The 14,223-nt window shown below is 36.8% G+C and overlaps 1 pseudogene; it reads right to left on the reverse strand.

Moving 5' to 3' along the window:
• Window positions 1–7,539: 7,539 nt before the first annotated feature.
• LOC133102272 (nuclear pore complex protein Nup50-like) overlaps window positions 7,540–14,223 on the reverse strand; it is a 48,730-nt pseudogene continuing 42,046 nt past the window's right edge.

Raw genomic sequence — 14,223 nt, forward strand, 5'->3', positions numbered from 1 at the left:
TGGAGTGTGACCAAGAAATCTGCATTTTTAATAAGCACCTGCTCCATACAAACACTCCCTGGGATTCTGATTCATGGGCTCCAAACACCCTGCTAGCTTAGAGAAACGAAAGCATGAACAAATTTATAAGAGGCCAACTAGGACAGTTTGACTGAAATAAAGTGAGGGTCCATAAAGGAAAATTTTAGAAGAATAAGCTAAAAAGCCAGATTGAGCCACGTTGTAAAGGGCTGGGTATTTCGATTTAAAGAGTGTGCACTTTACCTCAAAGCCATAGAGAATAATTTTTATGGAACAGAGAGACACCACCTACAATGATTAATCTGATGTTGGTATTAAAAGAAAGATAAATTGAAAGTGGAAAATTGGTTATAAGCGTGTTGAATATCTAAGTATGAGTTAAAAGACCTGGCTTATTGCAGAGGAAGAGAAAATTTTGCACATTGAGAGTGTCTTGGTTTTTACATAAAATATCAAGTTAAGTAAAGTAATAAATTTTCAGATGATAGACTTAATCAGAATGTTTAACCACATATATCAGGTGCATCCATGACCACTAAAAGAACAGCTAATATTTTGTTCCAATCGAAATTCAGCATATCATGTTGTCCCTGAGATTTAATAACAATGTTGTCCCCTGCGAAACCTCATTCTGTCCCTTGAAGAAAATAATAATCCATTTTATTCCTAACTAAGTAGGAAAACATTCGGCAATTTTTGATGCATTAAGTTTCAGCAGAATTGACATTAATTTTCAAAATAAACCACCTTCGTATTAGAGAATAATAATTCATTCCTCATTATATCCATAATGTTTTCATTTAGCCTTCAGTATGCATAAATACAATCTCCAATTTCTGCTTATTTTATCTAAATTATGTATTTCCGGTAACAAACCTTGCTCGTTCAAAAATGAAAACAAATTAGCATTAATTTTCATATCCTTGATTCCTGATATCTATCTATAAAGTCACTATTTATTAATCTATTTAAAATGGTCTCTGCTCATTTGAAAGGATATTAACGTGTTTCTTCTGCAATGTGAACAACTCAAAAAAAAAAAAAATAGAACAATGGAAATGAAGCCCAGGTGAACTGCAGAATGCGCTAGATTTTTTTTTTAATTTTACTTTTTCCCAAAGAAAACTGCATGGGGATGTCTGGAGGCCAGGGTTGTCTTTATAAGGAAATTGAACTTTAAGGAAAAACAGATTTGACCTCAAGCTACACATGCATAGATGGAACTTGGCAAACTTTCCCGTGGTCTAATGATTCTGGGAGTAAACAGGGTGCATGCATCCCCACCAAATGGCATCGTGCAGTCAGAATAGAATAGGACTCCTTCCTCTACAAGCCTCAAGCTGAGTAAAACAACACATTTTCAGATTATAGACTTAATCAAAACACTTAACCGCAGATGGCAGGCACATCTATGACCACTAACACAATTGCTAATATTTTGTTCTAAGAGCCTACACTGGGTTCTGTTTCTCTAAAGCACACTTATTTTAATCATTAGAATCATTAGAACTAAATTTGATTGTTAGAATTGCAAAGCCACAATTCAGATTAGAGTTTACAAAAGCAGCTCTCTAATTGTTCAAGCACAATAACCACTGATGTCTCGTGTTGGAAGTGACTTTACAGCTAAATTGAGTGTCTTAATATTAGAAGTGTTTTCTAAAATCAACTTATATACCATACAGTCTTTGCTTTTGAATTTTTAAATGCTTATAGGATATACACTATAGTAAAGGCCAAATTTACTTCTATTAATAAACTGTATCTATGGGGTTGCTTAAGCTAAATGTCTATGGCAGCATTTATTAAATTTATGTTTATTAAATGCCTGGCATTGTACTAAGTGCTCTCTATATGATCACACAAACATACCTAGAAGAGGAAGAGCTACTGTTACATATGAATGAGAGCAAACTTAACCTGCGCATGGTAACACAGCTAGTAAATAGCAGATTTGAGATTGAAGACCAAGCAGTCTGGCTCCAAAGCCCATGATCTTAACTGAAATAAATATTATAAATATTTATTGATGAATATCTAAGGAAATCATAGCTTTAAAGGATCCATCCCTATGTGTTCTGATTACCTTTTGCTACTGAGCCAAAATAGAAGGTAGAAATGAGAAGCTATTTTCCTCTGCAAGTTCCCATTTGAAAGTAATAAAGGAAATGTTTTTCGGATGATGTCTGCTCTATTATTGCACATTATCAACTGGATCACATTTCCTATTACTTTGCAAATTATTTGGCATTTATTTGCTATATTTAGCTGCAATTGGTCGTTAGTCTACTTTGCTGGGTAAGTTGAATTCTCTAAGTAGGGTTTTAAAAAGTACTAAAGAATATATTTTTGCTACAAAAAGTACAGGGAAGAAATTTAAAACCATTATTATTCCCACTATCCAAAGATAACCACTCAACACATTTTGGCATAAATCATTCCAGGCATTTTTTTTTCCCCTCTGCTTATATGGACAGATAATTTGTTGAGTGTTTTCTTCTATCTGCTGTAGGTATTTTTCTTCCTTTGTCCCGAGAAGTTAGCCAAATCTTGTCTTTCGATGGCGTCTATATTGCAGAAATACCACAAGACGTGACGGGACTTTTGTTGAGAAGCTAAGAGATATGCAAGGTTCCCCAAATTAAGAACTGAGCTGTGGAAGGCCATGGGAAGCTATGCTGGACCAAGGCCAGCAAGAATGCACTCAGGCCCCCCACCAACAAGTGTCAGAACGATTGCATCAGTGGTAACCAGCACAGAATGAGGCTTTTCCTTGAATGGGACATGTAGCATAGGACAATCAGAACTTTTTTATGCCCCCTGAAGAGACAGCAGGGAGAAATTTTAAAATGTGATGTGTCTTGTACTCTGTATCAAAATAAATTTATAAATATGTGTAATTTCAAGCTGAGTATAAATTGGGATGTGAGTCTGTCGAAGTCCCATGCATTTACTTGCCTGAATTAATGTGATAAAGACTTTTGTTTGTGACTGAAGTCCTCCTTCAGTTTTTTTTTAAGCGTTTTTTTTTCTTTTAATTATTTTATTTTATTTATTTTTGGCTGTGTTGGGTCTTCGTTGCTGCACGTGGGCTTTCTCTGGTTGCGGTGAGCGGGGGCTACTCTTCGTTGCGGTGCGCATTCTTCTCATTGCGGTGGCTTCTCTTGTTGCAGAGCACGGGCTCTAGGCGCACAGGCTTCAGTAGTTGTGGCTCGCGGGCTCTAGAGCGTAGGCTCAGTAGTTGTGGCTCACGGGCTTAGTTGCTCCGTGGCATGTGGGATCTTCCCCGACCAGGGCTCGAACCCGGGTGCCCTTCATTGGCAGGCAGATTCTTAACCACTGCGCCACCAGGGAAGCCCCTCCTTCAGTTTTTTTCATTGAGATATAATTTACATACCATGAAATTCACCAATTTAAGATATACAACTCAGTGGTTTTTCCTACATTCAAGAGGTTGTGCAGCCAATACGACTATCTAATTTCAGAATATTTACAATCACTCAGAAAAAAAAAAAAACCAACAAGCAAACAAACAAAAACTTGTAGGTGTTTGCAGTCACTTCCATACCCCTCCTAATCCCCAATCTCTGGCAACCACTAATCTACTTTCTGTCTGATTTTCCTTTTCTAGACGTGTCATATAAATAGAACCATATAACTGTGGCCTTTTTTGTCAGGCTTCTTGCACAAAGCATGTTTTCAAGTTTCATCCACGTTGCAACATTTATCAGAACTTTATTCCTTTTTCCGGTAGAATAATATTGCATTGTATGGACATACTGCTATTATTTATCCATTCATCAGTTGGTAGACATTTGGTTTGTTTCTACATTTTGGCCATTATGAAGACTGCTGCCATTAATATTTGTATACAAGTTTTTGTGTAAAGTGTTTGTGTGTTTTTATTTCTCTCTGTGTACATACCAAGGAGTGCAATTACTGTGTAATATTGTAACTCTATATTTAAGTTTTTGAGGAACTGCCCAAGTTTTCCACAGTAGTTGCACCTTTTTGCATTCCCACAAGCAATGTATGATGGTTCCAATTTCTCCACAACTTTGCCAGCACTTTTTATCATCCACCTTTTTTATTATAACTACCTGAGGGGGTTGGAAGTAGTATATCATTGTGGTTTTGATTTGCTGATGATATTGATCATCTTTTCACGTGCTTATTGGCCATTTGTACATCTTTAAAGAAAAGTTTTCAGATACTTTACTCATTTTTAAATTGAGATATTTGTATTTTTATTGTTGAGTTGTGAGAGCTCTTTACACATTCTGGATACTAAACTCTTATCAAATAAGTGATTTGCAGATATTTCTCTTACTCTCTAGGTTGTCTTTTCACTTTCTTGATGCTACCCTTTAAAACGCAAAATTTTGAATTTTAATTTTGTCCACTTTATCTACTTTTTCTTTGGTGTTGTGTGCTTTTTATGTTATAAATAAGAAATCATTACCTAATCCAAGGTTGTGAAAATTTACATGTATGATTTTTCTATGAGTTTTATAGTTTTAGTGCTTACATTAGGTCCTTAATCAATTTTGTGTGAATTATATTATATGGTAAAAATAGAGGTAAAAATTCATTTTTTTTGCATGTTGATATCCAGTTCTCTCAACATCATTTGTTGAAAAGAGCACTCTTCTTCATTAAATTCTCTTGGCAACCTTGTCAAAAATAAATTGACTATAAATGTTGATATCTGGATTCTCAATTCTATTCTATTAATCTATATGCATATCTTTGAGGACCACAGAATCTTGATTTATGTATCTTTATAGTAAGTTTTGAAATCAGGAAGTATGAGCTCTCCAATTTTTTCTTCTTTTTCAGGATTTTTTGGTTATTTTGGGACACTTGCAATTCCACATAAATTTTAAGATCATCTTTTCCATTTCTGTAAAAAAGGAAGTTGGAATTTTAATAGATATTGTGATGAATGTGTAGATTAATTTGGGGATTATTGTTATCTTAACAATATTGTCTTCTAATCCATGAACACAGGATGTCTTTCCACTTATTTAGGTTTTCTTTCATTTCTTTCAACAACGTTTTGTAGTTTTCAGTCTATAAATCTTGTATATTTTTTGTTAAATTTATTCTTAAGTATTTTTAATGTTAATGTAAATGGAGTTGTTTTCTCAATTTCATTTTAGAATTATTAATTCTAGTATATAGAAATACAACCAATTTTTATATTGATCTTGTATCCCGCAACCAAACTACACTTGTTTTTTAGCTTTAATAGTTTTTTTATGGACTTTAAAGGATTTTTTACATGAAAGACCATATAATCTGAAAATAAAAGAGTTTTTACATCTTCCTTGCTAATCTGGATGCATTTTTTTTTTTTTTTTTTGTGCTTAATTGTCTTGGCCAGATCCAGTAGTACAATGTTGAATAGAAACGAAAATTGCTGGCATGTTTGTCTTATTCCTGATTTTAGGAGGAAAGTTTTCAGTGTTTCACTATTATATACTATATTAGCCATGGATTTTTCATGTATGTCATTTATCAGGTTGAGGAAGTTCCCCTCTATTCCTTATTTATTGAATGTTTTTGTCATTAAAAGGTGTTGGATTTTTTCAGATTCTTTTCTGCCCCTCTTAAGATGATCAGGTGGTTCATTTGGTGTATGTATGTATGTACGTATTTTTACTTTATTCTACTAATATGATGTATTACATTGATTGATTTTCATTTGTTGAACCAAACTTGCATTCTTGGGATAAATCCCCCTTGGTCTTGGTGTTTAATCCTTTTCATATACTGCTTGTTTTGATTTGCCAGTATTTTGTTGAGGATTTTGGGGTTCATATTCATAAGGTGTATTGGTCTATAGTTTTCTTTTCTTGTGATATCCTGGTCTGGTTTTCCTATCGGGAAAACACTGGCCTAAAATAGTTAGTTAGGAATGGTTCCCTTCTCCCCTACTTTTTGGAAGTTTCATTAATTTTCTCTATACCTTCTATTTTCTATTTAATTGACTTTTTCACTCAAATCTGTATTATTTCTTTCTTTTGGTTAGTTTGATTGTCTTTCCCAGTTTCTTAAGAAGGAAGAAGGAAGATTAGGTGATGGATTTATGTGTTTTTTTTATTGTAAGCATGTACATCTATAAATTTCCCTTTTGCTATTGTTAAATCCCATAAGTTTTGATATGTTTTCTTTTCATTTTTATTCATCTCGAATAATTTTCTAGTATCTCTGATTTCTTCCTTCACTTATTAGTTATATAGGAATGCATTGTTTAATTTCCACATGTTTATGAATTTCCAAAATATCTTTCTGTTATTGATTTCTAATTTTAGTCCATTGTGGTTGGAGAACATACATTGTAAGATTTATATCCTATTAAGTTTCTGAGGCTTTTTTATGGCCTTGATATGATCTATACTGCCGAATGTTCCATATGCACTAGAGAAGAATGTATAATCAACTGTTCTTCAGTAGAGTGTTCTATAGATGTCTGTTAGGTCTAGTTGGTTTATAGTATCAATCAAGTCTTCTATTTCCTTGCCGATCATCTTTCTAGTTGTTCCATACATTTTTAATGAGGTATAATAATAATCTTCTATTATTGTTGATATATCTATATTTCCCTTTAATTCTGTCAGTTTTTCTTTCATCTATTTGGGGACTCAATTTTTTGTTTGTTTGTTTTACTAATTCTGCCAATCTCCTCTGCCTTTTAACTGGAGAGTTTAATAAATTTACTTTAACTAAATTACAGATAAGATTTATGCCTGTCATTTTGCTCTTTATTTTCTATATATCTTATGTCCTTTTGTTCCTCCTTTCCTCCATTTTTGTCTTCTTTTGTGTTAAATGGCTATTTTCTTGTTTACCATTTTAATTCTCTTGTTGCTCCTTTACTATATAATTTTTAGTTGTTTTTCTTTTTCTTTTAGTGGTTGCATTGGGAATTATCATCATCATCATCTTAATTTATAACAACCTATTCAGGTTAATACTAACTTAATTTTAGTAGTATACAAAAACTTTCTTCTAATATATCTCTGTTCCCTACCTCCTTTAAGCTGCCTGTTCAAATCTGCTGCTGAATGCCTCCAATGATTTTAATTTTTTATTTCAGTTATTGGACTTTTCAATTCCAATAAGAAAGTGAAAGGAAGAAAAAAATAAAGGGGATGGCTCCTCATCCTACCCTCCTCATAACAGCCTGGCTAGACCAGTCAAGGCAACCACTATGGAACACCACTCTGTTTTGCTGGAAACAGAGACAAGAAGGTCCACAGGGCACCTGCCCCTGCAGTGCAGCATTCCTTTCAGGGGCTCTAGCAGCTGTGCTGATGGTAAAGGGCATGTTTCTCAGATTGTTAGCACAGTGGACTTCACATAGGCAGCCTGAGTCAGTGACCATGAATACACTATTTACTGACACCTGTGAGACAACCTTGAGGACTCCCAGGTACACCTGGAGAGACTATGAAGTAACACAGAGGTGCAGCATACTTTGAATATTAAATATTAATGTGACATCATATATTCTCACAGACTCCCTCCACCTTTTAAGTAAATTTCATTTTCTAGAGCAGTTATAGGTGGGATCAAAACATTCAGCAGTATATTTCCTAAATTGGTGTCTGCCTGCACTAAATGCTGTGCTTCTGATTTACTCTAGGTTTTAATGCAGGATACCTATACCCTTCTCTTTAAATTCATTTTCTTATAAAATAGTTTATAGTTTTTGGAGTAAAAAGCATCTCCTTTTACTTGAGTAATTACTATTTTGGGTGGTTCATCATCCCTTCCTTTATCTCTACCTTTGCATTCATTTCTGCCATTTTCTGCTTGGCTCACCAATGTTTTAGTGAAAAATGGTAAAGAAACTGGTTTACTTTGTGTAATATTTTTGCCAAAAAAGCTGGTCTGCCAAGGGAAAATAAAAATCCAGTCAGGGGGCCAAAGCTTAACAAGCCTAAAACAGAGGCATCAATTTTCTTGCAAAAGCATCTGTTACTCCTAGCAATGGGTCCATTTTCTTTTCAGACACAGACTTCACTTTCTTTTCAGATGTAGCTTTAGTTTTGCTGTCATGAAACAGAAATGATGATTCTTGTTGTAATTTGTTTGAACCAAATAGGGAAAGAGACTGTGTTTCAACCAACATTTTGTTAGTTCCATTTTGATAATTATTACTGCCACTGTTCCCATGTTTAATGTTTGCTAAATATTTCTTACAGTCTTTAAAGATAGGTGCCAGATCAGAGCGGGTTTGTGTCACATGCTTCACTATCCAATCATGAAGAAAAAGTTTAACACAGCTGACTTCTTGTTCCTAGCATTCCATTGGTATGCTTTATCCCAATAAAGACAGGAAAAGGGCCATTAGTTTTGGGATTTGAACTCTTTTTCTAACCTTTTGAAGTAATAGAATCAAAGGCTGCCTTGGTCCACATCCCAGTCTTTGGACTATTGAGGGAAGGGGCACTAATTACTGCTCTTTCCATTTGACAGTCCTTGTGAAGTTTGAACTCCAGTGCCTTTACCAAATCCAGAAAACTGTCCTCCTCCAGAAAGTACAACCAAGCCGCTGAAACATTTAAAAGCCCCTTCACTATCAGATTGAAATTTAACCTTCCTACACTTTGCTTTTTTTAATGACTATTCTTCAAGACTTCCTCACTGACCACAGAGAATACTCCCACATCTTCTGCCTTGTCATCTTGATCCCAATTTCCATTTATTCCTTCTCTGTGATTCTTTTGGCAGGTCCAAGGTCACGATAGAGGAGCTCGAGTCTGAGGTAGATGCTGGTCTCCTGGAAGAGCGCTTGGTTGCTCCCAGTGAATTTCTAGGGCTCATGCTATACCAAAAACTTCATGGTTATTAAGCCCAGAGTCTCAAACACTGCTTTTCCCAGGGACCTCATCGCTATGTTCAGGGTGAGGAGGAGACCATCTCCCACTTCACTAAAGACCACTGTAGTAACAGTGCCTAGCTCTGGGCTGCCATCTTGTAACTACAGGGGCATTTTATATGTTTTAGTTACTAAATCTGGCAACCCTATACAGAGGAGCGAGATATTTCAGGGAAAGGATGAAAGACATAGTCAAGACGTAGCAGCTCGACATTCCTAGAAGGAGCTAAGAGGAGGGTCTTGTTTGTAGGGAGATATAACCAAGACCCCTGCACACTGGTGGTACCCAGGGTTCGCTTCCCCTTGAAACCCCTAGATAAGGGAAAATCACCTGGAAAAAAAAGGTATTTTTGTATACTGAACTACATACCCTGAAAGCAACTATTTTGAAACAATGTTCCTGGAAGTGGCACTATTAAGTGTTTTCCCCTGAACAGAAATAAACACTCTTGGGAAAGTTTAAGTGACATTTCAAAAAATATGAGTTTGTGACTGTAAATTTTAACCTGTGACAGTTGCCTCTTTGAGATGTGTTGCCAGTGCCAAGATATATTATCAGGGTTGCATATAGCAAGAGAATGGGGGCAGGGGCACACTTCACACAGCAAAGGATAGTGCCTTCGCTTCTGTGACAGTGACCACTGCAGTTCCCTGGATACTAACCCACCTCTTCCCCAGAAGAGCCAGGGATAGCAAGACTTGTGTTCATAATTTCTTTATTTAAAAAAAAAAAATGAATTATCTTATCAAAATAATATCCCTATTTTTAATGAGAAAAAGTAAATAGTCCTAAAATCTTATTTAAAAGAAAAAAATAGCAATACCTTGCCTCACAATTCCTCATCCAGACCCCCACTACCTAAAATTTAACTGAGACCTTTTCTTTGCCATTTGCTCCTATTCTGACAACAAGTTTATACCTTTTCTGTTCTTCTACACTCATTCAAGTGGGGTTTGTGGAAAATTTTCAGATAAATATGTGTGTCTTCAATACGAAGTCTAGAAGTCTGATTTTCTTTATAATTCTTCATGGTGGCTAGCACAGTGATCTATCCGAAAGGGTAAATCAGTAAACAAAACTGAATGTTACTGAGAACATAGAAGCAAACAGCTGCTCTGAAAAATAGAAACTGGCAAATTCCCATTGGTAAATCTGTTTTTAGTGATGACCAAATACCTGTGGTCTGGATCTGCTGCACATCAGTGTTCTTGCAGTTCTTCAACCACGTGTAAACAGTCTCCAAAATTATTTGGAGATCCACAAGAGCATCAGAGCACATGCATGAAATCGGTGGCCACTGCCAATTTTTCAATGCCATGTCTCTCTCTTTTACTAGGCAATAGAGTCACAAGGTCTTTCCTCTGTGTGCTCATGGAGAGAGCGATTTCTGGTGTCTTTTCCTCTTCTTATGAAAACTTCTTATGAGGACACAATTCCTGTGGAACTAGGGTCACATTTAACCTCATTTAAATGACCTCAGTTAATCTTAAATACCTCCATATAAAGCCCTATCTCAAAATACGGTCAAATTGGGGGTTAAGGACTTCAACATATGAATGCGGATGGGCACAATTCAGTTCATAACAAACAAAAATCATCTAAATAAATATTCAGTGGTTACATGTTATTAGTATATTAAAAAGTATATTTAATGCTCAGGGGAAAGTCTGGGAAAGTTGAAAGCAGGAGTTAGTTAAACAAAGACACAAATTTTCAGTTTTCCCTCAATTTCACTTGAAAATAAAAGCATGACTTTAAATATGTCATTGCAAGGCAGGGGAACCAGCTCTATAAATCAGGATATTACATTACAGTTAGTAAATACCTCTTCTAAAAGGAGGTATCCTTATCAGTTGCTATCTAGTTTATAGAAATTTACTAAAAATAGGTCCAAAAATTATTTGAAGCTGGAGACTATATAATCTCAGCAGCCTCTCCCCACAGATTAATTGTAAAACTCTGAATGTACAAACTTGAATAAAATGTTAACAGTAAGCATACTTCCCTTAGGAATGTATTATATTACTGGAAATTATGCAAATAGCTTTCCCTAAATTTTTTTCAGAAAATATTTATTGACAAACCTCATGGAATTATCTCAACTATTTACATGGCTGTTAATTTCTCTTAAAGTCTGCATCAATTTACTACTGTACTTCCTATTTGTGCGGGTTGTAATACTGGTGAAAAGAATAAAAATAGCTGTTGCACTTCTTTGTTTTTGTTGTTGTTGTTGTTTTTGCCCTGCGGCATGCGGGATCTTAGTTCCCTGACCAGGGATCGAACCTGCGCCCTCTGCAGTGGGTGGATGGAGTCTTAACCACTGGACCACCAGGAAAGTCCTTTAATGCACTTGTCTGTAACGGTGGAAGTTTTGTTGCATGGAAAGGACCAGATTTGTCATTAAGTTTCAGGATACTTTTAAACAGAATTCAGTCTAGAAATAATATGGGGAAAAAGTGTTTCTTTTGAAATTATGACAAAACGCTTATAAAATAATTATATCATTATATTACATAAATATGAAACATGTGACTCATATGGAATCATTCATAAGCAGAGAAAGTGGGTCCAGAGGGTGGCTGAGGGATTTGAAGGGTGTACGGCAGGAACAGGGTCCAGTGGGGCCTGCTGCTGATTTGCTAAGCAGAGAAGGGATCAGTCTCCAGTAACAGACTCATGTTATTCAAAATGCCCCGGAGAGATCCAAGGAGAGGACTGGGGTTGGCTGCGTGAACACAGCCTGAAGGGGGCTAATGTGCCACAGCTAGCTGGGAGGGAGTCCGGGAAAAGGTCTGGAGCTGCCTAAGAGGCAAGAGACCATTGTTTCGGGGCGCGCAAGGAGAGGGTATTCAGAGCACTGCCTAAATGAACTCCAGAGAAGGGCGCGAGCCACGGCTATCAGCACGGACACCAGAGACAGGCGTGAGACGCTAAGGCTGCTGCTGCCGCCACCAAGAAGCCTGTGTGCAAGCACAGGTCACTCTCCACACCTCCCCTCGTGGGACCCTGTGCAGCCCACCACTGCCAGGGTCCCATGATCCAGGGACAACTTCCCTGGGAGAGCAAATGTCACACCTCAGGCTGTTGCAACATCACACTGGCCTCTGCCGCCGCAGGCTCACCCAACATTCCGTACCCCTCCCTCCCCCTGGCCTGAGTGAACCAGAACCCCCTAATCAGCTGCTACCTTAACCCCCTCCTGTCTGAGCGAGGAACAGATGCCCTCAGGTGACCTACACGCAGAGGCAGGACCAAATCCAAAGCTGAACCCCAGGAGCTGTGCGAACAAAGAAGAGAAAGGGAAATCTCTCCGTGTAGCTCCAGGAGCAGCAGATTAAATCCCCACAATCAACTTGATGTACCTGCATCTGTGGAATACCTGAATAGACAATGAATCATCCCAAAATTGATGCAGTGGACTTTGGGAGCAACTGTAGACTTGGGGTTTGCTTTCTGCATCTAATTTGTTTCTGGTTTTATGTTTATCTTAGTTTAGTATTTAGAGCTTATTATCATTGGTAGATTTGTTTATTGATTTGGTTGCTCTCTTCCTTTTTTTTTAATATATATATATATTTTTTTCCTTTTTCTCCTTTTGTGAGTGTGTATGTGTATGCTCCTTTGTGTGATTTTGTCTGTATAGCTTTGCTTTTACCATTTGTCCTAGGGTTCTGTTTGTCCATTTTTTGTTAGTTTGTTTGTTCATTTTAGTATAATTTTTAGCGCTTGTTATCATTGGTGGATTTGTTTTTTGGTTTGGTTGCTCTCTCTTTCTTTCTTTTCTTTTTTTCTTTTTAATAATTCTTTTATTTTTTATTTTAATAACTTTATTTTATTTCATTTATTTATTTTTTCTTTCTTTCTTTCTTTTTTCTCCCTTTTCTTCTGAGCCAGGTGGCTGACAGAGTCTTGGTGCTCCAGCAGGTGTCAGGCCTGAGCCTCTGAGGTGGGAGAGCTAAGTTCAGAACATTGGTCCACCAGAGACCTCCCGGCCCCACATAATATCAAATAGCAAAAGCTCACCCAGAGATCTCCATTGCACGCTAAGACCCAGTTCCACTCAACGACCAGCAAGCCACAGTGCTGGACACCCTATGCCAAACAACTAGCAAGACAGGAACACAACTCCACCTATCAGCAGAGAGGCTGCCTAAAATCATAATAAATTCACAGACACCCCAAAACACACGACCGGATGCAGTCCTGCCCACCAGAAAGACAAGATCCAGCCTCATCCACTAGAACACAGGCACCAGTCCCCTCCATCAGGAAGCCTACCCAACCCACTGAACCAACCTTAGCCACTGGGGGCAGACACCAAAAACAACGGGAACTACTAACCTGCAGCCTGCAGAAAGAAGACCCCAAACACAGTAAGTTAAGCAAAATGAGAAGATAGAGAAATGCACAGCAGATGAAGGAGCAAGGTAAAAACCCACAAGACCAAACAAATGAAGAGGAAAGAGACAGTCTAACTGAAAAAGAATTCAGAGTAATGATAGTAAAGATGATCCAAAATCTTGCAAAGAGAATGGAGAAAATACAAGAAACGTTTAACAAGGACCTAGAAGAACTAAAGAGCAAACAAACAATGATGAACAACACAATAAATGAAATTTAAAATTCTCTAGAAGGAATCAATAGCAGAATAACTGAGGCAGAAGAATGGATAAGTGACCTGGAAGATAAAAGAGTTGAAATAACTACTGCAGAGCAGAATAAAGAAAAAAGAATGAAAAGAATTGAAGAGTCTCAGAGACCTTTGGGACAACATTAAACACCCCAACATTCAAATTATAGGGGTCCCAGAAGAAGAAGAGAAAAAGAAAGGGACTGAGAAAATATTTGAAGAGATTATAGTTGAAAACTTCCTTAATATGGGAAAGGAAATAGTCAATCAAGTCCAGGAAGCACAGAGAGTCCCATATAGGATAAATCCAAGGAGAAACACGCCAAGACACATATTAATCAAACTATCAAAAATTAAATACAAAGAAAAAATATTAAAAGCAGCAAGGGAAAAACAACAAATAACATACAAGGGAATCCCCATAAGGTTAACTGATCTTTCAGCAGAAACTGCAAGCCAGAAGGGAGTGGCAGGACATAGTTAAAGTGATGAAAGAGAAAAACCTACAACCAAGATTACTCTACCCAGCAAGGATCTCATTCAGATTCAATGGAGAAATTAAAACCTTTACAGACAAGCAAAAGCTAAGAGAATTCACCACCACCAAACCAGCTTTACAACAAATCCTAAAGGAACTTCTCTAGGCAGGAAACACAACAGAAGGAAAAGACTTACAAT

This window comes from Eubalaena glacialis, chromosome 12 (genome assembly GCF_028564815.1).
Source record: "Eubalaena glacialis isolate mEubGla1 chromosome 12, mEubGla1.1.hap2.+ XY, whole genome shotgun sequence".
In the NCBI taxonomy this organism is placed as follows: domain Eukaryota; kingdom Metazoa; phylum Chordata; class Mammalia; order Artiodactyla; family Balaenidae; genus Eubalaena; species Eubalaena glacialis.